General features: G+C 37.1%; 1 protein-coding gene across 2 annotated transcripts in view; it reads right to left on the bottom strand.

Annotated features, from left to right (window-relative positions):
• Positions 1-9,238, bottom strand: part of LOC132132538 (PHD finger protein 24-like) — a 40,024-nt gene extending 30,786 nt beyond the window's left edge. For both annotated transcript variants that reach the window (XM_059544947.1, XM_059544949.1), the window contains exon 1: positions 8,871-9,238. The gene's annotated coding sequence lies outside the window, so the exon portion shown is untranslated. The remainder of the gene's footprint in view (positions 1-8,870) is intronic.
• Between the last annotated feature and the right edge of the window lie 17,464 nt (positions 9,239-26,702).

Raw genomic sequence — 26,702 nt, 5'->3', positions numbered from 1 at the left:
AGAAAAGCCCTTCCCATTTCATGCTGTCAGCAATGGCTCCCCATGGAAGAGAAATGTCAGAAATGACGGAAATAATTTCTTTACACAAAAAAGGTGAGGGCTACAAGAAGATCAGCAAAGTTTTACAAATCAGTCAAAATACTGTAGCAAAAGTGATCCAAAATTTTAAGAAAGACAGCCTGGACGTCTCTGTAAGATGGTTGCACGTCCCCAACCATCTTACAGAGACGTCCAGGCTGTCCACGGAAGTTAACATCTCGACAGGAGCGTCTTCTGATGAAAAGGGTTGAAGAAAATCACCATGCAAATTCACTGCAGTTAGCTAAAGCAGTGCAAAGCCAAACTGGAGTAACCGTTTCCCGTGACACCATACGACGCATACTGCAGAGGAATTGCATGCATGGGTATCGTCCACGAAGGAAGCCTTACCTAAAGCCCATGCACAAAAAAGCACGCCTAGAATTTGCTAGGGCCCATGCTGAAAAAGATGAAGACTACTGGGACTCTATACTCTGGAGTGATGAGACAAAGATCACTGTTTTTGGAACTAATGGTTTAAAAACTGTGTGGCGTCGTAAAGGTGAGGATTTCAAAGAAAAATGCATGGTGCCTACAGTGAAACATGATGGTGGCAGTGTCCTTATGTGGGGCTGCATGAGTGCTGCTAGTGTTGGGGAGCTGCATTTCATTGATGGTATCATGAACTCAACAATGTACTGCTCTATACTGAAGGAGAAGATGCTGCCATCACTCCATGCACTTGGTCGTTGTGCACTTTTCCAACACGACAATGATCCAAAACACACATCTAAAGCTACTGGTTGCATTTCTGAAGAAGAACCGGGTGAATGGCCAAGTATGTCTCCTGATCTGAACCCAATCGAACATCTGTGGGGAATTCTGAAGGAATAAGATGAGAATCACTCTCCATCCAGCATCCAGGCTCTAAAAGAGGGTATTCTTGAAGAATGGAAAAAGATAGTTGATGCAATATGTCGCCAACTTGTTCGTTCCATGCCTAGAAGACTTGGTGCTCTCCTTAATCACGGTGCTCATACAAAATACTAGATTTAGTAGTTTTTGTTGTGGGGTGCATTCATTTTTGCTTCAACTAATTTGAGTAAAACTGAAGATTTTGTGATCCAAGTTAGATTATTAACCTTTAATTTCATGTTATGGAGTTTAAGTGTTCAATAAAACTCAGCCTTGTGAAAAGTTCGGAAATTGTTCTTTTGTTCATTGAGCTACTGATTGAATTTGTACTTTTTAAAGGGGGTGTACTCATTTATGCTGAGTACTGTACGTACATTGCAAAGGTGTTCAGTTTTGGACCACTACAACAGTAATACTAATATTAATCACTATATTCCAGTGTATCAGTTGTTAATGTTTTGTATCAATATTTAAGGTCTTATTGATTAGGTGCAAGAGTAGTAGTGATGGTTAAAACAATACATTAATGCTGAAATAGTAAATTGAGCCTTGTTCCTAGATGGACAGAGAGTGGAAAGTAATAGATCAAATGAGGAGATGGAGATAGAGGAAGAAAAAGAGTGAAATATAGAGGCACAAGTGACAGAAAGAGAGCAGGGAACAGCAAGCCAGGAGACAGAGGCTGGTGAGAAAGAGGAAAATGTAGAGGCACAAGTGTTTTCTATAGTTTTTACTATAACGCTGTTCTTAATAGTTCTGTAGAACAGATAAGAAAAAGCCATTAGGTTGGGACAATTTAAGATTCATATTTTCATATTCATACTCAATTTATTTCAGATTCTAATCCCAGAGCTATTATTATTTTAAACTTAAAATTATCTTCTCTATTGTTTCTTTTTCAAAACTGCATCAAAGCATGTGCTGCTGTATCAATACATAACCATCCATATCGATACGCGAATCAGCAAGGAATGCATCACAATATATTGCTGTATTGATATTTTGAACAGTGCCATTTAAAGCCTTGTTCCATGTGCCCCTTTTATACTTGAGCACCTGCTCCTCCAAATTCTTAATTCCTCTGACCTGTCACGTTCTTCTCTGTACTCACCTAAACAAGCCACTCTGTTTGTGCTTTTTGTGCCATTTGTTCCTACAGGCAGCATATGAAAATGCACTTTAATTATGAGGGAAATCAAGGAGGCAGTGCTGAGTCTGTTCTCATCAAAGCTCTGGGAGTGACAGGGGTTTTTGCAGTAATTACCCCCGGCAGTATGACGTATTTTACCCTGCTACAGCTCAGCGTGTTCTGATAGATGTCACATCAGCTGGCTGAGGGAGGTTTAATGTCTTGTCACCAAACTAATGAATGTGTATCTTTTAGGCACAATCTCAAAGCTGGCAGCAAACTGCATATATTACAGTCTGGGAATAACATTACTTCTCTCTTAACTCAATAAGCTACTTTAAAACTGTAGCTTGTTTCTAAATTACAGCCAGGCAACCATTCAGAAAACAACCAGGATTGCCAGTTAGGGTGACCGAATTAATCAATTTTTAAACATATTTATTTACATCAATACCACTAATAAAGCTATCAAAGGTGATTTAGCTGGAATTTGACTCATTTTAAAATTGTTTTGTAAAACAAAGAAAATGTAATGAATTAGTGCCAAAACCTGACAGAATCTGTGATTTTTTTTAATGTATTAATTAAAACCTTTGAAACGGCTTTCCTTTTTGACTTCTCTGCCACAGACAATTAATTGCAACTTCTTTTCTCACAATTCTACGTTTGTTGTTGTTGTTTTTCAAAGAAAGTCCATTAAAGTTAGATAATAAAGTCATTTTCAACTTTTCTTGCAATTGTGAATTCATCTTACAATTCAGACTATTCTTCTCAGAATTTTGTGTTTATGTTTATGATCATATATTTCACTACTTTTTTTTCGCAGAATTGCAAATCTGAGTTTATATCTCACAATTATAAGTTTATATCGCGCAATTGTCTGTCACGAATCCAGTTTACGACTTTCCGTTCACTCACCACCAGAGGTCAGCCGCTCACAAAATGTTCACACAAAAAGGTGTAACTTTGATTTTCACTGTAGTATTTTTGCCACCGCCATGTAGTGAAGATATGATCATATCATGCATTCCCATTTGGAAGCACTCATTGCATCAGCCTGGGAATGTGTAAATGCAAATTTGTTTCCCGACAGACCTGCACTCCCGATGAGTGGAAATTGCATAGAAGCCAGACAATCAGTTCATAGAGCTGGTGATTTCAGCAGGCAATATGCATCAGAACATATGCGTGCATAAACACTCTGATGCTAGAACTAGAACTGTGACACAGACGTAAAACTGTGACTATGCAGTGATGGATGAAGAGTCCTCAGAGACAGGAGGCAGAGGAAGACAGAGGTCATCGCAGGTCTCCTCGAGGAGAATAAAATACGAGAATCTCTTGGGCTACAGAGCCCCTGTAATAATGTCTGAGCCAGTCCCTTCGTGAAACCTTTATGAAAATGACTTCTGGCTAGAAATCCTACTGCATCCCAACTCTCAGCACAGATTATAACATGTTCATTCTAGTGACGGCCGGGAAAGCAATAACTGCCAAACAGAGAAATTACTCAATGGCAATAACTGCCTAGACTGAGTACTAGACTTTTTATCATTTATTAATTTTTTTTATTTTTCATTTATTATTTATTTTTATGTTCATGATTTTAAAATGGATTTTTAAGTTTTTTGCTCTCTCTTTATAATGCTAATGTAAAGCACTTTCATTTATTATTGTGTATGCTATAAAAATACAGTTGCCGTGCCTACGGATTAAAAGAAATGATTCTGAACATTAAATTGATGTATTATGACTGACAAAAATACATCAGATTACAAAAATTGTTTGGGATGCAAAATGCTCAATAAACAATCAGATTCTGACTGTTTTCTTAAAGTGCCAATATTATGTCATTTTGACTATTGCCTTGTAAGCAGTGTTATGTAGCTGTATGTGAATGTAAACGAACTGCAAAGCTGTAAAGTCGGAAGTCCACGATAAGTAGTTATTGTCTCACAAAAGAAATAATCAACTTTTAACAGCCTAAATGAGTCATCAGTAAATCGAATCCCACAATACGGGGTAATACATTTGCATAATGCCCGCCTTTGTACTATAACTTGATCTGCTCTCTCAAACACTGTGGTTTATTCATTATCATGTCAAGAAGGTAGGGATATAACAATGCACCGCGAGCTGGTTGAAAATTGATAAAAATATGTGATGATTCAAGTCGGTTGTTAAACAAATAATGATACATTTGGTTTGGGGTTTATATGAACTTATCTCTGAGAAGAACTGTCTTTAGAAAAGTTTAGATGGTATTTTCTTTTCATCTTGCCTCTGTTTAATGCATAATATTTAAAAGTGCAGGACTTCTTTGTTTACAGCTGGAACCAAGGAAATGCTGTACCTGCTGTTCCATAAGCGCCACCTGCTGTCAGAGAGTAACTCTGCATCTCATTCAGCCTGTCTGCTGTGTTGGTTTCATTCAGATATGTTTATCGCATATAGCATAATTTCACTAAACTAAAGTCAGACCATTATGTTTTTTGTTTCAAATTTTGAATTTATCAATACAATCTAATTTAAATAAAAAATGCTTCTGGTTTGAGATTAAAATGCATTTTAAATAGAGCACAGGCAAAGCCTTAGTTTGAGATTTCAGAGAGATTACTTTCATTTGAATTATTTATTTGATTTGAGATTTGTTTTAAATTTTCTATTTAGTTTTGAAATTTGCTATGCTTCAATTTTATAATTGAATAATTACTTTATAAATTGTCTTAAATCTCATTTTGTAAAAAAAAAAATGTGATAAAATCGTATTGTGAAATCAGTATCGTGAATCGTATCACATTGTGAGTTGAGCGAATCGTTGCATCCCTAGTAATTACATTTTTATTTTCACTTCCGAATTATGAGGTTGCAAAGAATCAGTGGTTAATTCGTGGGGGAAGTCGTGGCCTAATGGTTAGAGAGTCGGACTCCCAATCGAAAGGTTGTGAGTTCGAGTCCCGGGCCGGCAGGAATTGTGGGTGGGGGGAGTGCATGTACAGTTCTCTCTCCACCTTCAATAACATGACTTAGGTGCCCTTGAGCAAGGCATCGAACCCCAACTGCTCCCCGGGCGCCGCAGCATAAATGGCTGCCCACTGCTCCGGGTGTGTGCTCACAGTGTGTGTGTGTGTGTGCACTGCTCTGTGTGTGTGCATTTCGGATGGGTTAAATGCAGAGCACAAATTCCGAGTATGGGTCACCATACTTGGCTGAATGTCACTTCACTGAATGTCACTTCACTAATTTTTTTTTCTCAATGTACCACTGCCAATCAGAGCACAATATGCTCACGGAGAGGAGGGTTTTAGAGAGACTCTAAACTTAGAACTGCTTCGAATTAATCTTTTGAGTATCGTTGAAAAATGGGGTGATATTAAATGCATATTTTGATACAATGAAAGTGTTTTTTGACCTTGCATGCATGTAAACCTATTTTAGGACACTCCCAAAACAATATTAGGAACCTTAAAAAGGGCATAATGGGACACATTAAATCTCTGCAAGGATGTTGCCTCTGGAAATAGAAAGAACAGCATTTGTATTCTGGGCCACACTTGTGAATTTTAAATGAAAGATTTGCTAATATTCTATTTTGTGGTGAGTTTGACACAAGAGCTGTAACCACTTTGCCAGGATTGTAATAATTAGAGAATCAAATATTGGTCGACTGATCATTTGAATATGGAGATGGAGGTCTATGGTGATTGACACCTGAGAAAGTGCTTTTTCGGTAACCGATGGGCTTCCCAAGGTATGTGATTCAGCAAATGGATTTTATTTTTTTAAAAAAAACCTGAATGTTGTCCTATATCCAGTAGTAAAGATTTGAAATTTATCTTCGGAATATTAAGATGCTTTACTAATTAAAAGAAGGCATTACTATAGGTGATGTACTAGGCTGATTATTAAACTGGAACAGGTAATATGTGACACTTCAAGGAAAGCATGAAATAAATTATCCATTATTAAAACCCCTGCGCAAGCAAATACAATACTTAATTCATACACAAGACAATTATCATTATTTTGTATTATTACACAGGGGAAATTCAAAGTCCCTGAGAGTGTTTAGATTTTAAGTTTTGCAGTAAAGGGTCAGCAATCTCACAGATATAAAAGAGAGCTCAAAGGATTCAGTGTATTTTTGGGCAACAGCTGTCTCACCACCACAGCTCACTAACAGGCCAGCTATACTTCCCTGAAGAATTTAGATGACTCTCCTGAAAAAGAAATGAAGTTGGGGGCGGTGGAGAGTCATGTACAAAATCTCACAGCCATATGTACACAGCTCTGCTGTCTCTGTTTCTCTCTACTTGACATTTGACTCAGACTCTCAGATTATATGTATATATATATATAGTGCTTTCATTTTATATATATTTATATTTTATATACAGTAATGTGTCAGAACAGAAATGTGTTAGTTTTACTTTTTATATGGACAGACAGATAGACAGATTTGTGGACCTCAGAGAACAGTACAGTATAATAAAAAAGGCAGTTCATGACCCCTTTAAATCACATTCATCCTTTGAAGCACTGGTTATTATGGTTATTAAGTGTTCATTATCTTTATACCAAACAAGGTTGATGAAAAAAGAAAGAGAAACAAAAAAGAAAGAATAGCTCCAATACCTTTTATTCGTATCTTGTAAGCTAAATATTTTGTCAAAAGGCAGCAAGAGATGCAGAGAATGAATCATTTGTGAATCTGACTAATCTGAACATATGAATGAATTCAGGAAATGATCCAGTACTCAAACAATTGAAAAATAACATATATTTGGGAAAAAATACTGTACATTCTTGAAAATACCTCCTTTGTTGAAGAAAGAAATTCCTGCGGAAATACAAAGGTAACTACATGTACATAGACCTTTGGATGAACTGTCCCTTTAAATTCAGAGTAACTTGTAGCATGGTGAGTTACAGTTTCAATAATTGAATCATTACAGAAGTTATACTTATTTACTACAGCAAAACACAAATGTTATGCATTGCACCTACATGTGCACCAGCCTTTGTTTTTCCCTCTAGTATTATTTTAATACCATGTTTCACAAATCCGCTTCGCACTGCCAAGCTGTTGCTGACTTGAATCCCAACAAACCCTGCCTGTGTGAATAGGATGGTGACAAAGCATTATTTTTTCCATAGGAATGTTTCCCATTGAAGTGAATATCCCATCCCAAAAGGCCTGGAACTAATCACACTAACAAGTTCACGAAGGCCACCTTCTGCCAGTGATTGGAATCACAAACACCCACCAATAAAAAATAAACAGCCAAACTTCAAAAATGAAATCGCCAACACTCTCTGTAAATAAAGTGATAAAACATATAATCTTTGCAATGTGGGCTTGTGCCACTTTGGGAACATTTATGAACGCATATATGCCATCGCGTCCCATAATGCCTGACATTTGACAATCAGCGGCCTAAAAGCAAAGTATGCTGGACAAATTATGAGCACAGGGAGTTGAGATTCCTCTCGCACACAGGCCTATGGGCACGGAGGCGTCGCAATCTGGAGGAATTTGAATCTTAAAGCATCTAGAGAGAGGAGCCCCCACGTTGGCATTCAGTCCGTGCCAGGCACTCTTCTGAGAGGAGGTGACAATGAGAACTGTGAGAGAGATGAGGGAACCTAGAGTGTCTTGCTAAGGAAATTAATGAAAATAATGCAAAAATAATAATAATAACAATATAGTTATAATTGTTTCTGTTGTTGTTGATAGTATAGTAGAACTAGTAAAAGTATTGTGTAATTTATTATTATTATTATTATTATTATTATTATTATTATGCAGGTAGTAATATTGTAATATTTATATAGCTCCTTAAATCTGAAATAATATTACTTACAATATTTATTAAACAATGTTACATTTAGTCATATTAAATATTTTCAATCAGATTATCAATTATTAATAATAATGGTGATTATTGTTGTTGATGATGATGTTGATGATGATGATGATGATGATGATGTTATTATTATTTATTAATATGCAGGTTGCAATACCATAATAATGCTCTTCAATTCTGAAATAATATTGCTTACAATAATTAAATGTACATTTCGTAATAACAATAAAATTATTTATTATTAATATTAATGATTAAAATATTGCTATCTAAAACAAACAAATAAATAATCAGTTAAAATAAAAAATACAAGGCTATCAGTTTAAATTCTATAAAATCTATAGAAAAGTATCTAAATGATTCTCTGAATGCAAGCAGCTCACTTCATCTCCTCAATGACTACATGACATCCTGCTGACTCCTGGACTGTGACGTCAGAAGTGATGCACAAAGGTCTCACAAAGAGACCGCAACTGATCCAGAAAAACTTACCTCTGCAGTGCTGCTCACGGGAGCGAGTACACCACGCGCAAGTTGGCGTGTGAAACGTTTCACATTACATCCAAATACGTAACGTGCAACATTCAGTGTCAGCGTAAGAAAAGTTATTACGTAAAGTCTGGCAGCTGACTATCAAACAGCCTCGTTACACCTCACTGTAGAACATGATGCAATATAATGCATGGTTCTCATCCCTACCCTTCAAACAGTACTGACCTAGATTGGGATATTTTTCTACACCCACACAAAACTGATGCATGAATGATTCGTCTCGTGAAATTTGCGTCCATGCACAGTAAGTTGCCTGCGTTTATGAACATCAATTTGAATGCATGTTGCACACAATGCGCGTCCTAGATATTCTAATCGAGGTTGAATGTGGACTGTAAAAATCACAACTGACTTGATTTAGTTAGTATTAGTAAAGAACTAAGACTAACCTGAAGGAAATGGGATGGTGCTCCGGTACTAGGGACTCGATTTACTTCTGCTCCTCTCACGCGGTGCCAGCAGTCATTTCAAGGTGTTTGCTTTTCGTCAGTGAAGGCTATGCGTGTGTAATCGCGGCGGTCACTGTACAGTGTGTAACCCCGTCAAACAAATTTTCCGCAGCCGTGCAAACAGCGTTGTTTGTGAGGCGTGGAGACTGGACAGCTCCGGTGCTGAATTCTGCTCAACTTTGCTGTGGACACTGTACAGTTCGAGTAAATAAAAACAAGCCTAGTAAAAGTTGTGTCTGCTGCTGCTTCTGACTAGCCCACTAGATTCGAGAGGGTCCAGTGTTCTTCCAGCCTCTTCAGGGAACTAGTTTTCAGCCTGCGAAAGGAGACGTTTCATTGGTCTGTTCAAATGACGTTGGCACTGGAGATGAGATGAGCCAATCCATGGAGTATGGAACCAAGACATGCACATACATCGCCTTGTTGATTTGAGGGTTGTAGATTAAACTACTATATTTCCTAAAACCAATGCTGGATATCTAGACAACATGATGTGCACGTACAGTCTTGGCTAACTATATACAATTAATTAAACTCACCTATGCTCCAAAACGGGCATAATGTAGTCACATTATATGTTGTCTTAAACAGACCTTAAATAGCAGGTCATATGGTATTTTAAAATTTCCTAATATTGTGTTGGAGTCTCCTACAACAGGTTTAAATGCATCTAAGATCAGAAAACATTGTAATTTTCTCAGAATATGCATTTATTATTAGAGTAATTTGCCAATGATTCCAAAATGATTAGTTCCTAGCAAGTTCGGAGCATACATCACATTAGCACAAAAACTGTGCTAATGGGCACAGGACACAGGACCCATGACAGATCTAGATATGCAGATAGAAATTCATTGTCCATTCTCAATGAAAAAGTGCCCAAGAAACATTGCTCAAAAAAGCTGCCCAGTGTATCATCACCTTTATTCAGGTGAGCACCATATTTAATCTTTGACAGGAACGAAAGTGAGCATCACTGACTGACGTACAGTCCATTCGTTGGATTTTACTGTTATTAAACAACATCCCAACGAAAACAATAGTTGTGAGTTGTTAAATGATGTGATTTAGGACCTTTATACAGTGTTTGTCATTGTAAAAACTGTAAGTTTATTCTTCAGAGCCTTGTTTTCATCCATGTTAAATTCAATACGGCGCCCAATTAAGGTCGATAGGCTATTTTCTACACAATTTAAACAATAAAACAATGATGAAAAACAGAATTCATGAATAAAAACAAAAAGGCAATACAAACAGAAATATCATATCATTGTTATGGCAAATATATATTGCAAATAATGAGTTATATAAAATTATGTAAAATATAAAATATGTGACAACTTGCCTCAGTCTTATGAATATTAAACATATCCTTGTCTGTCCAATGATAAAAATTCAGTTCATGCACTAAACTTAAGTTCTCAGAATTTCTCAAATGACCAACCAGAATCAAGTAGAGCTCAAACTTAACCACATTAGCCTTTATTTTACAAAATACTTATACTTATAATTATCCAAACACCCCATAATTTGTTACATTTTGTTCTTGTTTCTATAGGTAATAATTATGACCACCAAACGTTTATGGAATTCTTTCTGAACATATACACTTTCATCAAGATCTCAAAGACTCATGGACATTTAATCCTGCGTAGTTATGTTCAACACTTCCCAGTATGAGGTCCCAATGCATGCTGGGTCAAATGGAGACACATGCATAATTCATTCTGAGGTAAATGCACATTGAACGATGGATCTCATGGGGACCACTACACCTTACTGTCAAAAAGGAAATGAGAGAGAACACTGTGTGCTTGTAAATTAGACCCTGTAGCAAGCCCAAACTCATGTTCAAGTGAATATTACTTTATTGATATCACAGGCAAAATGGAGAGGCTAATAATGCTTATGAGACTTTGTTTGGGTAATTTTAGCTGATAATTAATAAGACTCTTGTTACTTTTTTGTCACTATTGAAAAAATTAAACAAAAGAGTCAGGGTATAGCATATGTCAGTGTGTTCAATGGACTGTACTGTTGTCTAACAAGGTTAGCGGGGTTATGAGGCACTTAGAATGAAAATTAATGGGGGGCCCATTTTTGGAGGATTTATAAGCACTAACATTAATTCTTCTCATAAAATGTGTCTTTTTTAAGAGGTTATTCTTGTCATTTTTATGGTTGTTTTAATGATTTTAGGAGGTATGTTGTCATGGCAATGGAAATGAACATTTGAATAGTAAGCATGTGTTCACACTAACGTCATATTAATATATTATTCACATATTATTTACTTCATGTGGAAATGCAATTTAAATAGTATTTTAATGTTTAAAAATAGAGTGGTGCAGGTATGACATCATAACCTGAAACACTAATTTGCTGCTGGTTCCTTTGAAAATTTCCTATGGGGAGGAACTGCACACACCCATACCGTAAATGCTCATTTTGAAGCTGTTACGATTATTTTTGAAAATATGTACTGTATTTCTAGATAAGACAGTTTGGGGTGTGATTTTGTGCAGTTTATGTGATTGTCAAGTTATGTTTACCACAGGCTTTATTTTACTCAGGTTTTTTTAAATAAGAGAAGGGAAAAATAGAATTAAAGGTTTATTCAGTGTTGTCAATCAAGCTTAAAACTTGCACTGAACCCAGAATATTTCTTTAAAATGATAATCACCATCTATGATAGCTACACAAAAGTGTTTGGTTGGAACATTTTAGTGAAAAGTCACTATTTGTTGTAATTTTAAGTGTCTAAATTTGGTTATTTTGTATTTGTATTTGCTGCATTTAGAATATGACACATGATCAATAGCTGGTTATAGTTTGGCTCATTTTTTTTGTGTTGTCTGCTGCCAAAAAGCTACATCTTTGTCAAGTTCATATTGCATGGAAAGATGTCATAAACACTTCAAGGGCAGCCAAACTTCAGTCTTTCAACAAGTGCTTCATGAACACTTTAATGTAGACAAATGTTCCTGACAAGAGCAGAGGCACAGCGGAGCCAGACTCTGTGCTTTCACATTGAATAGCAGAGAAGACAGCCGTTGCACTTGCTCCATCACCATTAGCAGCCCATCCACAGCGTGATCTCTTGGCCATTAGTGTTCATTTGGCAGGACTCTGGGGAGGAGCTCGCCATCAGCCTCTCTGCTAACAAGCAGATGAATGAGAACGCAGTGCTGAAAGATGTAGTAATGGAGACTTCTGTTTGGTGGGCATTTGTTGTCGACTGTTTATGCAATGGTTGGACCCAAAGGATGAAAAGGACACACTGAGATGTTCTTGTCACTGTTTTAAACATTAATCTGCAGCACTGTAATAATATGGCTCTAAAAGCATGTTTTATTTTCATTAATAGAGGTTTAATAAGGTTTTCAATATTAATCAGAATCAGAATTAGCTTCGTTTTTCTTCTTTTTTTTGCAGTGTGTGCAGACACACAAGGAATTTGTTGCGGTATTTTTAGGAGCTTTTGGTACATACATGCATACATACTACATACAGTACATGCATACATGACATGAGAACAGAAAGAACAATTAAATAATACAAAAAAAAACTTAAATAATAATGTGGTAAAAATTGAAAGAAGATCTATGTACAGATTTGTGCATTATTTACTGTAAAGTTGTATAAATAGAAATAGTCATATGTATTTACATAATACTTGAAAGACAGGTACTTGCTGGAGGTGTAGGAATGAATTACAGAAAACAGGTAATCATTTCTGTGTTAGCTGTTTAAGATGGAGTTGGCATGGAGGAAAACAAATTTTTATGCCCAAATCCCTGGTTTTTGATGGCTGTGTTGTGACACAGTTAGATTGGGTATGGGGTGTGAGACCAGGCTTTTCAAACCTGCAGTAGAACTCGTTCAGGTCTTTAGACATTTGTTGATTGGCCTCAGTGCTGGGGGATGGGGTCTCGTAGCTGGTGATGGCTTTCAGGCCCTTCTACACTGAAGCATGGTCGTTGCTTGAAAAATGTATTTTTTTTTTCAGCTTTTCAGAGTAGCTTCTCTTAGCTACTCTTATCTATAGTGTGTATTTGGCCTGTTCATACAAGGCTTTGTCCCCACTCCTGTATGCGTCCTCTTTGGCCTGCTGAAGCTGTTTGAGTTTTGCGCTGAACCAAGGTTTGTCATTGTTAAATGTTAAATAGGTCCTGGTGGAAACACACATGTCCTCAGAAACTTATGTAGGATGTCACTGTATCAGTGAGCTCATCCAGATCAGCGGCTTTAGCCTCAGAAACACTCCAATCAGTGCAGTTGCCACGCTCACACGCATTTCAGGAGGAATGTACGCACTCAATAAATGAGGAAAACTCCTGAGGTGAATAAAAAGAAAACAAAAAAATATATTTTAGAGATTCGAAGTGAGCTACCTCTTGGAGTTTTGTGATGTAAGGTCTTGATTTGTATCGTATGAGATTTTGAATGTGAATATCATTATATACAGCTCTAAATATTGCAATAGTAATCAAGCAATAGTACCATAAATAATCAATAAGCAGACATTCAGTCTTCACTGTATGGCAAATCTACATTCACAATTAAGATATCAATGTTTCATATTACTCTACAAAATACCACAAAACATCAATAAGATTTTCAGGCAAAATATCACATCATGCATTCATTTACTTGTACAGTATATTTGTGCAATTACCAGTTCTCAGTCTGTATGACATATGTGTGCACTACAAGTCTAGCCCAACCTAAAATCCTATAATTACTACACAAGGGAATTGATTCACAGTGTTTTGAAAATTAACTTCTTACAGTGAGTGAATGGGTCAAAGGCTATTTCACTCTATTGTTTACTGCACTCCACAAAAAATGAATTAATTTAGATCTGGCACACTGTGAGGCACTGCTGCAGAAAAACTAAATTTTGATGCCAAGTTTGTTGCCTAGCAACTCTCTCTCTCTCTCTCTCTCTCTCTCTCTCTCATTCTGCCTGGTTTACTTCTGTCCCATTTGTGAAAATAAAATAGAAAAAAACAAAGTTTCACAGAGAACTCCCCTTTTCATTTGCTGTAATATCCCATTTTAGGTAAACCTAAGTTACTGGTTTCTAGCTAGTCATTAGTTGGTTGACAAGCCCCTGTCTTTCCAAAACCATCCTGACTAACTCACATTGTTACGAAAAGCTGGAAGCTTGTTTGAGTTGGTTTGTGAGCTGCTAGAAACCAGTCACCATCAGGATTTAATGTCACACATTTATATTCAGCTCACTGCATCCTCATTGTTTGGCCTCTACCAATAAAAGTCCAATTAAAAATGCTCCAAATGTTATTTTTTTTTCCAGCACTTCATTCAGTGCTTAATATGCAGTGCAGTTCACTGCATTTTCAGAAGCAGGATATGCTTCCCTATTTCACATCATCAAATGGCATCGTAATTGTATTACGGCAGCAATGCTGAAATTTGATAGAGACCATGTCCTCATTTTCCTTAATTTTCCTCTGATTCCTGCCACAGCAGTCCAGTAGTACAAAAACTCCTGTGTGCTTTGGTCAGGTCACAAATTGTTTTGCTAACGTCATCAAAGACATTAAGACAGTAATCAGATGAATATTAGATATGTCCACTATGCAGGGCAAGAGACCATTTGTGTTAATAAGCACATATCTGTACCAAAAACCCTTAATGAATGTGATTTAGAATTTGAATATGATAATAATATCACTTAGCAACAAATGTTACTGTCTCAGCAAACTTTGCCGTCACTCTCCACCAATATTTTGGTCTCTAATATCATACATTATACTATCATGTTTCTCAGAGAAGTTTTCCAACAGTTCATTCAAAGATCGTTTTGGGAACGAAAAACCAAAGTTGTTCTGTGAGTGGGCATTTGTCAGTGACTCATTCAACAGATAACAACCAGAAAACTTAATTATTTATTTAAACATGCTGTTGACTTTGTGTTTATGAGGTATTGTGTGGCACATTATTTTCCTTTAGAATAATTGGGGGCAGATGCTTACAACGGTTATGAGTCTAGTCTCTAATTAAGAGCTTTCCATGCAGTTTATAATTATTTAGACGAGACAAACTATTGATTTATTCAAAAAGGTGTAAATGGCAACAAATATCAACATTTATCATTTTCCTTGAGCAGCTAGACTACCACATGTGTGTCCCAACAGTTCAATCTGGTAAAGTGTTTTATTTGCAGCTCCAAACCCAAACCCAATGGATCTGTCTGCACTGATTTGATTGGAATGGTGACATAAGCTGGATTTGGGAAGTACGACCTTGACTGAATTTAATGCAGAGCTTAAATGCAAGACAGTTTGGCAAGATGACCTGACATTCAGCCGGTGCGGAGCAAAGATATCCATTATAGGTGTTAGAAAGAATGACAGGATGAGTTTCTGACAGCAGCTCCAGTCAGTTTTTTTTTTATTAAATGCCTGTCTAGGCCTTATAGTCTTATAGTGCTAGAACGCATTGCATTTTTAAGCTGCAATCAGAAATAAACATAAACCATGCATAAAGGTAAGGGTAAAATGTCTGTTTATCTATCTATGTATCTATCTATCTGTCTATCTACACACAACCTTATACAATATATAGCAGTATATAGCCAATTTCAGGGATCTCTGCAAATTGATTCTAATCATTAACGACAGCAAATATGAAAGCAGAGAGAAGATCAGAAGGATGTAATTGGTTGAAAGATGTGGGTTTGATTTATAGTTAAATGCATGTTATACTGCATGTACATCTGCTATATGACACAAATATAATGAATGCTCCACATAACAAACATGTCTTGTGTGTCTCCACATTTTCACAGAGGATGGTCATGCTGGTGTTGGAGGTGTATCAAAGCATTTCTGCAGGATTTTAGATTAATGCCTCGGGTTCAGACTACATCAAACATAGTCATGCTCTGGATGTTTTCACCATCCTTACTTAGAGGCAGATATGTGGTTTTCACCTCATATATAAATGCATGGGCTTTTAAATATATTTTTGGTGTCACTCACTACCACTGAAATCAGATAAGGGAGAGTGGGCAGTGGGGTAAGATGTGCCAACTGTGTGAAATATAGCAACCAGCATTATTTTTGTCATATAACCATATATTCAGAAAGGGCCCATCATATGCAGCTGCCTGTGACTGAGAGATTCACATGAGTGATAAGCATTTCTATGCTAAAAACTTTATCCAGAGCTGTATCCGAATATACCTACTTCCATACTTTGCAAAAAAAACAATATGTGAACAGAGTTGTATTCCTTTGACCAAATTCACAGTATTTGAAAAACAGTCGACCCAGATGGCCTACTACTTCCTCTACTACTTGCGCATTCAATGGATACTATCCAGTGAGGGCACAGGAAAGTAGTTGTGAATGGAAGTTAAGTAATGCAAATGACACCGGCAGATCATGTGATAGTAACAACATGGCTGACGTAGTCCATCTGTATTTCATTCATATTACCTATATTCATACTATAGAACGCAAAGTGAGTTTCAAATAAAATGTAGTACCTACTTGACAGTATGTGACTTTGGATGCAACTCAGGCCTAAAGATATATAATATATATTAAACTGCCAATGTATGAAGCCTTGGGAATTATATTGCTAAACATTAGCATGTGCAGTAAATTGTGTCAGATGAGGATACACTGTGTCATTGGCTTAACTAATCAGTTTAAGCAAAAATGAACATTAATTAAAATCAAATATCTAATCTTTGAAAGAATTAGGACTTTTTTATATTTTATATTTATTTTCATGGGGCAAGTTGTGTCACTGTTATTTCAACCAGTGTGTCAAACAAGGTGACTCTCAGCAGCACAGGGTGAGGAGACAGACGTTGTCCTAACCTACTTGTGCAGCCTAGGCCTCTGAAGACCTACATGAACTGATTAATTAGAAATTAACTGACAAGGAAGATGCATCCGTGTAGGCCTGAGGAAGGGCTCTCGCTGAATGGAATCGCTCTATTAGCGTTTTAATCTCAGGAAAATATGAAATGTAAAACACTCCTCAATAATGCTAAACTGCCTTTCTCATCCTTTTAGGTATTTTGCATAAAAACTATGCTGTCTTCATCTCTAATTTAACATGACAGTGCTTTACGAAGGTTACAGTTTTAAATTAGGAGAAACATTTAAAAACTTTAAGTGCATAATGGAGAGTGAGGGTGGGAGAGCTCAGTGAGAAGGGCAAAAGAAATGAGGAGAAACATCAACAATCATAAGTTGATGTCAATACCTCAGACAGTTTACTGTAAGACACACCCCTGTCATAGTTTGGCTAAAAGCATATCTGTAATACTCATACTAAGAGCTTTCTTTTAACCCTATTAGACTACTTAACTAATACAGCGCGAGGACCACCACTACCCAGCTATACTTAGACGTTAATGACTGATGCCTTTGTATACACCTACAGACATCACTGTACTAATGATGTGATATTATATATCATAAACACTATTTTAAATCAGGTTCACTGAAAAAACTTCCTCTGTTTTCCATTTAAAAGTGGAAAAATACCTGACAGCACTACTGGCCCAAACGAGTGGAAAATACACAATTAAGCTGATCTCATTACCACCTCCGCACATCCTCGACAATTGGGCTACAAAATCTGATGTCACCGGAGATGACTCGACGCTAGTGCAGTCATCATATACTTCACTGTGGCAAACTGATGGGAAGCTGGAAAAACACTGAGCGGATTGAGGTTTTACGGCATATTATAACAGTGCTGGGTGCAATAAGTTGTGATGGAGGTAATCAGACACGCTTAGTGCATGAGACTTGCTGAAACAACAGATATAATAAATGGTGAGACATCAACTAGAAACCAGAGGACTGCGGTGCACTTAGTTGGAATGACTGAATGTATAATTCATTAGTGTTTTCATGAATGAGACTTGGATGTGCTGCTACTGAGTTTATAAAAGTTTAAAGGAGGAAATAAATGGCAGCCAGTTAAGACCACTAATAGGTTTCTCTCCCAACAAACATTAAAAAAAATATAATGGGAAAGTATAAAGTATAATGGGAATCACTTTGAGGACTTGAAGTATTTAGTTTTCCTCAAATAGCTAAACTGAACATGGAAGACTACATTTGGTGGGACGGTTTTTCGATATGTTCATCTCTGGGAGAGTTCACACTTGGCAGGTTTGGTTCAGTTAAAATGAACAAAAGTGCGATTGCTCTGTTGGTGCGGTTCACTTACTTGAATGAGTGTGTACGCTGCCATCCGTACCATGGTGCGCTCCAAACAAGTGAACCAAGACCCACCTTTTTAGAGGATCTGTTTCCAAACAAACTAAAATAGGGAGTGATGTCTAAAGATGTGACCCTAAAGAGCCATACCTGGTTTTTCTGGTTAAGTATGTTGCCCATTACAGTTCAGTTCAGGCATCAGAACCCGTCTCCTTATACAGCAGGTCTCTGTGTGCAACGAAGGAATTCCTGGTGCTGTTTTGATTCCTTTACATATTTTATAAGCCCTTTGTGAGTAATTTTCACAAGTTTTTAGATTTCTAAGCATACGTGTCTTAATTTATATTTAATGATTTTTGCACCTTTTATACCATTTTGAGTATTGGAATAAAATAGTGTAATGCTAATGCATTTCTAGTTAGCTGAAATGCTATTGAAATGTTCTTGAAGCACATTAAAATGAAGTATTAAAAGTAGTTTTAAATAAATTGTAAATAAATAGTGTTACGTGCCTAGATTTTTTAAATATTAAAAAACATTAAAATATATTGCAAATAGCACAATGTTAATTAAATCACAACCATGAATCCTGATTTGTAATTTGGTAATGTCACAGGCAGGTGATATTAGGGGACGGTATGTTGTTATTCTATAGTGCATTTGATTGGACAAAAAAAAATTGTAAATGTAATATGAGTCATTAATATATTTGGTCCATTATACGATGTCTGTCAATCTTAAATGGGTATATCCACTGATGTTAATTTTCTTAATTTGTAAGAGTACACCAGCATATAGATGACCTAATCTAACACACACAGATTATAAACCACAAAACATTAATATCATGATGTAAAGATCAAATCATACTTCAATCACTTTAAAAGCATACACAATATATATAAGTGTCCACACACTACAGTTTAAGCAATAGTTGAATTGAGAATCATATAGGCTTGTGCCATATCCAAAAACTACTTGTTAGGACATTACAAATATTTCTGATCTCAAGATCTGGAGTCCCTCTTTGGTTATGGAAATTCCCAAACGAGATGGGAAATAATTCTCTCGTTTTTTCCAGGGTGAAATGATATCATTTTTTTTCTGGCTGTTTCCAGTTTCTTTGCAACAGAAAACTGAAACTTAAGCAGGAAACCACTTCCCAGATAGCACTGTAAATGAGATTTCTTGATTTACCAACAAAAGGTATTCACTCGCACTTATAAAACACTAATACATTATATACGTTTTAGAACATTGTCAATAATTTTCAAGGGGGAAAAAAGAAATATGGGGTCTGCTATTACAGTCCAGGTACATATGTCTACTTATAAAGGTTTAAAAATAAATAAATAATTACAATTTAAAATAAAAAATAATAGATATTTCCTAAATACATGCACAAAAAATAGGAGATAAGCACACATACACACAATATTAGATGCAGTAATAGCTTGGTTGGGATCACTGGCACAATGTTTGACAAGAGCAGATAAAACTGAGCATTGAAGAGCATTCCTAGAGGTACAGACAAAAGAAAACGGCCCCCTCAAGCCATTATCCAACAAGAGTCAATGCCCCAGATGTCATTTAAAGCGTGCATGCACACTGTGCAAAAACAGAGCCAGATTGTGCCCAGTGAATGCCACAGCTCACCCTAAGGATATGCCTAAAATAAAACAAACATCCCCAACTCTATAAATACTCTACCAGAATAAAACTTTCATAACGGTTTTCTTGCTACATTGCTTTTAAATGGAGGTAAAACTACTGCCTGTTTGCTCCTGGTCAGCAGGGATCATTGCATGGGCATTGTGGGCATATTTGTGAAACTTTCTAAGCTAACTTTGAGGTAATTGAGGGAAACATGCATATAACTGCTCAACGACTCGATGCATATTTTAGGTCTGCGGTGTAATATTAGTTATTTTATAAGAAAACGTACATCAGAATGAGAGTCCAAACAGATGATAAAAGCATCACAATAATCCACAAATAATCGCCACCATTCCAGTCCATCAATTAACATCTTGTGAAGTGAAAAACTGTGTGTTTCTAAGATACAAATTCATCATCAGGTGTTTTTACTTTAAACCATTGCTTCTGGCCAAAATAAGACCATAATGCTTCCTCCAGTGTTTATGTCCATTCCCAGTTGTCCTTGCACATCAAAGTCCACAGACAAATTTATTTAGAACTGTTCTGGACTGGTTTCACTTGTAAACAGCGCTTAAAATGTGCATATTTCTCCCCAGATTCAGGTGAGATGTCTTTGTCACTGGACAAAAGCAATATTATGGATAATGGACTATCCATAATAAGGACTATTTTAGCCAGACACAACAGTTTGAAGTTAAAAACATTGTAATGATGGATTTGTTTCTTACAAACACACAGCTTTGTGGAGTGGTGAGACTTCTTGTGGGTTATTGTGATTTTTTTTATCAGCTCTTTGGACTCTCAATCTGACGGCACCCATTCACCGTTTTGATGGTCTTAAATTTCCCCTGTAGAAGTTTACCCTTCTAAGTTTACTTCAGCATTTTAACCCCATAGATGTTAAAGATAGTGCTCTTATATTTAATTTAATTTAATTCATTTCAGGCAAAAAGGAGACTAAATAATAGTTTACTTTACTCAACCTCCTTTCTGCTCAACTGCAGCACTTGAAAAATAATGTGAACATAACTATTCACTGTGCACATCTTTAAGATGACTGCAAGCCAAACCAGGTCACTGTGCTATTTGCACCAGAAAAGTCCTTGCTTTGACTGTCCTAGTGCTGCAGCCACAGGCACAGTCAATAAATATGAAGGTAAACAGGTCACAGTGTAAATCTTAACTGCAAAATAACCTGTCTATAACATGTTTTCACATCATAATTTCAATACCAATTATCATAAAGAAACTGGGACAAAAACACCATATGGTCAGACACTTCAGATTAAATGTCACTCTTTGTCAGTGGAAAGGTCTCAGGATGGCTTGACAGCTGTTGTATTAGCACATGGTTTATTGATTTAGATCTCAACAATGCCTGATATCTTGCCTGAAGACCCCTATCTTTCAGACAAAATCTGAGAGAAAGCTAAACGCAAAGCTTCTTCTGAGTTTAAAGAGAGTTATGTCACCTTTTTCCACAGGGGTGTGCAAAATCATCTTGTCACACTGTGTCCTGACCTGACACTATCCACCATGATGTAATTTGTCTAAATGAAATCAAAAATGCTGTGTGATGCAATACAGTGGGAGGAGCTACCGAAGTCTGACGTGACAGAAATAACATCCTGTCTCTCAATTTTTTTGTTTTGAACATTGATAATAATGCTAAATGTTTCTTGAGCATCAAATCAGCATATTAGAATGATTTCTGAAGGATCATGTGACACTGAAAACTGGAGGAATGATGCTGAAAATTTAACCTTGCATCATAAATTACATTTGAAAATATATTAGAATACAAAATAGTTTTTTTTCACAGCATATTTTTGATCAAATAAATGCAGCCTAAAGGATTTCTTTCAGCATAAAGGACTTCTGCCATTATTGATCTCTTTTATTTTACAGGAAGTACAGTAGGGCATGAAAAAAGCCTCTAGCTATTTCTCAAGCTTAGTCGCCACAACTTTGAGTATTTTGTGTGATGGTACCTGACAGATTAAGAGTTTTAGGAACCACTTTCACAACCTGTTCTGTCTTCCGCTCCACCATCAATAAGAACAGAAACACTCTTGTTAATTCTACCATCATCACTTTGCTGTTTCCAGGACTGACGTTCAGCAGTGCAACATTGTATATGTACATCTTCATGGCACTTATGGGAATTGCAGGACAGGTAGGGCCAATTAGAGGATCCATTTTACTGTCACGGGACTGCAGAGTTTCCGTCAATAAAACTGCATCAATTAGACAGGAACCTTAAAGGAACAGCTCACTTTAATAAACTCAACTTCATGTCATTTCAAACCTGAATTAATTTCTTTGTGACTCAAACAACTATATCCCCAAGTCTTCTGAACGCATACAGTGGCTTTATGTGAGGAACGGACCAAAATTTAAGTTGTCATTCACAGAAAAAAAAAGAGAAATAACAATGTCTGATTTGTTCTCTACCAGTGTCAGTTTTTGTTGCTTTACTGCCTTTCACAAATCCTCTCCTGTGGCCTCATGGGATAGTAAAGTATCCACCAGATGTTCACTTCTGAATCTCACCGAAAGTAGTAAGTCATCCAGGAACTTTTCACGTACTGTTTTATGAGTACTCTGAATTCAAACATACTACATTTTGACATTTTGGTGCAGAAAAAAACTCAAATTCAAAATTGACGTAGAAATCCAAGCAAATAAAAACAGAATCATAAAATGCTAAGCTAAAGCTTGGCTAAATCTTGTGATCCAACTCACATAATATCCTTTTGATAAATAATGACGTGTCCCAGATTAAAAGTGAAGTGACATTCAGCCAAGTATGGTGACCCATACTCAGAATTTGTGCTCTGCATTTAACCCATCCAAAATGCACACACACAGAGCAGTGAACACACACACACACACTGTGAACACACACCCAGAGCAGTGGCCAGCCATTTATGCTGCGGCGCCCGGGGAGCAGTTGGGGGTTCGATGCCTTGCTCAAGGGCACCTAAGTCGTGGTATTGAGGGTGGAGAGAGAACTGTACATGCACTCCCCCCACCTACAATTCCTGCCGGCCCGAGACTCAAACTCACAACCTTTCGATTGGGAGTCCGACTCTCTAACCATTAGGCCACGACTTCCCACGACTAAAGGACATGAAGAACTGCAGAAGAACCTAAGACAAAAGCTGCCATAGCAGACTTCAACTCACTGACTCAAATTTCAGTCAGACAAAGACTTGGAATATAGAGCATAAGTCACATGGCCCAGTTTTATGATACTTTATGTCATTATGGAGCTTGACAGACCAAGTCTTCATGCACTTCAATGGCCAGGGTATTCTCAAAAATGACACCTTTTGAAAGTCACACAGGTTTGAAATGACATGAGGGAAAGTAAATTATGACTAAAATTCATTTTTGGGAGTGCTGTTCCTTTGAAAACCCTTTGAGAGCTCAGCATGATGTGCCATTTGGAGATATGAGCAGAATTCTCTTTCCACATCGACTATTATCATAATTACAGAGAGAATATCAGAGACCGCACAGTACTCTTTTAGTATGGCTGTTCAGCTTGCATCCAATGAGCAGAATTGCTACATGGTGTGCAAATGCGGGGGAGGAAGGTTGTAATTGGCCTGTGAATAGATTTGTCATTAAAAGGCTCAGTAGGGGAGACCCTACTCATGGTCTTCCTGTGACACATCTGCCTGATTAAAGAGGTCAAGGAGCCAGAACTACAATTTTTTTTACTGTCCTCACCCCTTTCTGCAGTGTTACATAATAAGGGTTAAAAATTTTGTTCTTTGTTAAGACCAGTTTGTTACGACCATTATAAATCTAATTATATTGTTGGGATAGTGTAAATTGATAGGCCATGTAAAAGAAAAATCAACATTTATGGCATGTCTGTTGGTTTTATGTAACGCATTCTCAAGGGAAATTTGAACTTTTACCACTGAGGTCTGATATGTATCTATTAGAATATCAATTCTGGTTCTGTTGAGATTGTCCTACAACCCGAATTCCGGAAAAGTTGGGACGTTTTTTAAATTTTAATAAAAATTAAAACTAAAGGAATTTCAAATCACATGAGCCAATATTTTATTCACAATAGAACATAGATAACGTAGCAAATGTTTAAACTGAGAAATTTTACACTTTTATCCACTTAATTAGCTCATTCAAAATTTAATGCCTGCTACAGGTCTCAAAAAAGTTGGCACGGGGGCAACAAATGGCTAAAAAAGCAAGCAGTTTTGAAAAGATTCAGCTGGGAGAACATCTAGTGATTAATTAAGTTAATTGATATCAGGTCTGTAACATGATTAGCTATAAAAGCTTTGTCTTAGAGAAGCAGAGTCTCTCAGAAGTAAAGATGGGCAGAGGCTCTCCAATCTGTGAAAGACTGCGTAAAAAAATCAACGTCAAATTGCAAAGGCTTTGCAAATCTCATCATCTACAGTGCATAACATCATCAAAAGATTCAGAGAAACTGGAGAAATCTCTGTGCGTAAGGGACAAGGCCGGAGACCTTTATTGGATGCCCGTGGTCTTCGGGCTCTCAGACGACACTGCATCACTCATCGGCATGATTGTGTCAATGACATTACTAAATGGGCCCAGGAATACTTTCAGATACCACTGTCGGTAAACACAATCCGCCGTGCCATCAGCAGATGCCAACTAAAGCTCTATCATGCAAAAAGGAAGCCATATGTGAACATGGTCCAGAAGCGCCGTCGTGTCCTGTGGGCCAAGGCTCATTTATGTGAAGTGAAAAAAAAAAAAAAAAAAAAATTGTGATGTGAAAAAAAAATGTGAAGTGACATTCAGCCAAGTATGGTGACCCATACTCAGAATTTGTGCTCTGCATTTAACCCATCCGAAGTGCACACACACACTGTGAGCACACACCCGGAGCAGTGGGCAGCCATTTTTATGCTGCGGCGCCCGGGGAGCAGTTGGGGGTTCGATGCCTTGCTCAAGGGCACCTAAGTCGTGGTATTGAAGGTGGAGAGAGCACTGTACATGCCGGCCCGGGACTCGAACTCACAACCTTTCGATTGGCAGTCCGACTCTCTAACCATTAGGCCACGACTCCCCTACAAAAATGGACTATTTCAAAGTGGAATAGTGTTTTATGGTCAGACGAGTCCAAATTTGACATTCTTGTTGGAAATCACGGACGCCGTGTCCTCCGGGCTAAAGAGGAGGGAGACCTTCCAGCATGTTATCAGTGTTCAGTTCAAAAGCCAGCATCTCTGATGGTATGGGGGTGCATAAGTGCATACGGTATGGGCAGCTTGCATGTTTTGGAAGGCTCTGTGAATGCTGAAAGGTATATAAAGGTTTTAGAGCAACATATGCTTCCCTCCAAACAACGTCTATTTCAGGGAAGGCCTTGTTTATTTCAGCAGGACAATGCAAAACCATATACTGCAGCTATAACAACAGCATGGCTTCGTCGTAGAAGAGTCCAGGTGCTAACCTGGCCTGCCTGCAGTCCAGATCTTTCACCTATAGAGAACATTTGGCGCATCATTAAACGAAAAATACGTCAAAGACGACCACGAACTCTTCAGCAGCTGGAAATCTATATAAGGCAAGAATGGGACCAAATTCCAACAGCAAAACTCCAGCAACTCATAGCCTCAATGCCCAGACGTCTTCAAACTGTTTTGAAAAGAAAAGGAGATGCTACACCATGGTAAACATGCCCCGTCCCAACTATTTTGAGACCTGTAGCAGAAATCAAAATTGAAATGAGCTCATTTTGTGCATAAAATTGTAAACTTTCTCAGTTTAAACATTAGCTATGTTATCTATGTTCTATTGTGAATAAAATATTGGCTCATGTGATTTGAAAGTCTTTTAGTTTTCATTTTATTAAAATTTAAAAAACGTCCCAACTTTTCCGCAATTCGGGTTGTATATGGGTCCCATGCAGCGACCTCAGTAATGCATGCAAACAGTAATTCACTTTTTTTTTTTTTTTAATTCCTATCATGTGAATTAGCCATTGCATTTATTCATAGATAGATAGATGTGTTGGATTAAAGATTTTTTGGAACATTTCTCTTCTTCTTTGTACATTTGTACACAGCGTACTGTGACAGTAGACCGGACCAAGAAATGGATTACGCTGCTAAATTTGCTGTCATTGCTCAAATAAGCCACAATTTATTGGATTATTTTAAAGGATTTTTGTGTCTCACTGTCAATGCACCATTTTACGACAAGACACTGAGATAGCTGCTCTGGATCGGGGCAAATTACCATCATTCCGTAGACCTCCCAGACACCACAGGACTGTTTTTTTGTTTTGTTTTGTTTTGTTTTGTTTTGTTTTATTTAAAGAAACAGGGAGAGCGTACAATAAACATTAACCTCAAAGGGAGAGATGCATAGTACAGGGTTTAAGCTCAAGAGCTAATTTTCACCCGTAGTCCCTGGGCAGGCTGATGTTAAGCTACAACCCGAATTCCGGAAAAGTTGGGACGTTTTTTAAATTTTAAGAAAATGAAAACTAAAAGACTTTCAAATCACATGAGCCAATATTTTATTCACAATAGAACATAGATAACATAGCAAATGTTTAAACTGAGAAAGTTTACAATTTTATGCACAAAATGAGCTCATTTCAATTTTGATTTCTGCTACAGGTCTCAAAATAGTTGGGACGGGGCATGTTTACCATGGTGTAGCATCTCCTTTTCTTTTCAAAACAGTTTGAAGACGTCTGGGCATTGAGGCTATGAGTTGCTGGAGTTTTGCTGTTGGAATTTGGTCCCATTCTTGCCTTATATAGATTTCCAGCTGCTGAAGAGTTCGTGGTCGTCTTTGACGTATTTTTCGTTTAATGATGCGCCAAATGTTCTCTATAGGTGAAAGATCTGGACTGCAGGCAGGCCAGGTT

The sequence above is a fragment of the Carassius carassius genome, chromosome 49 (assembly GCF_963082965.1).
Source record: "Carassius carassius chromosome 49, fCarCar2.1, whole genome shotgun sequence".
In the NCBI taxonomy this organism is placed as follows: Eukaryota; Metazoa; Chordata; class Actinopteri; order Cypriniformes; family Cyprinidae; genus Carassius; species Carassius carassius.
The sequence above is the reverse complement of the archived record's forward strand: the minus strand, read 5'-3'. Positions and strand labels throughout refer to the sequence as shown.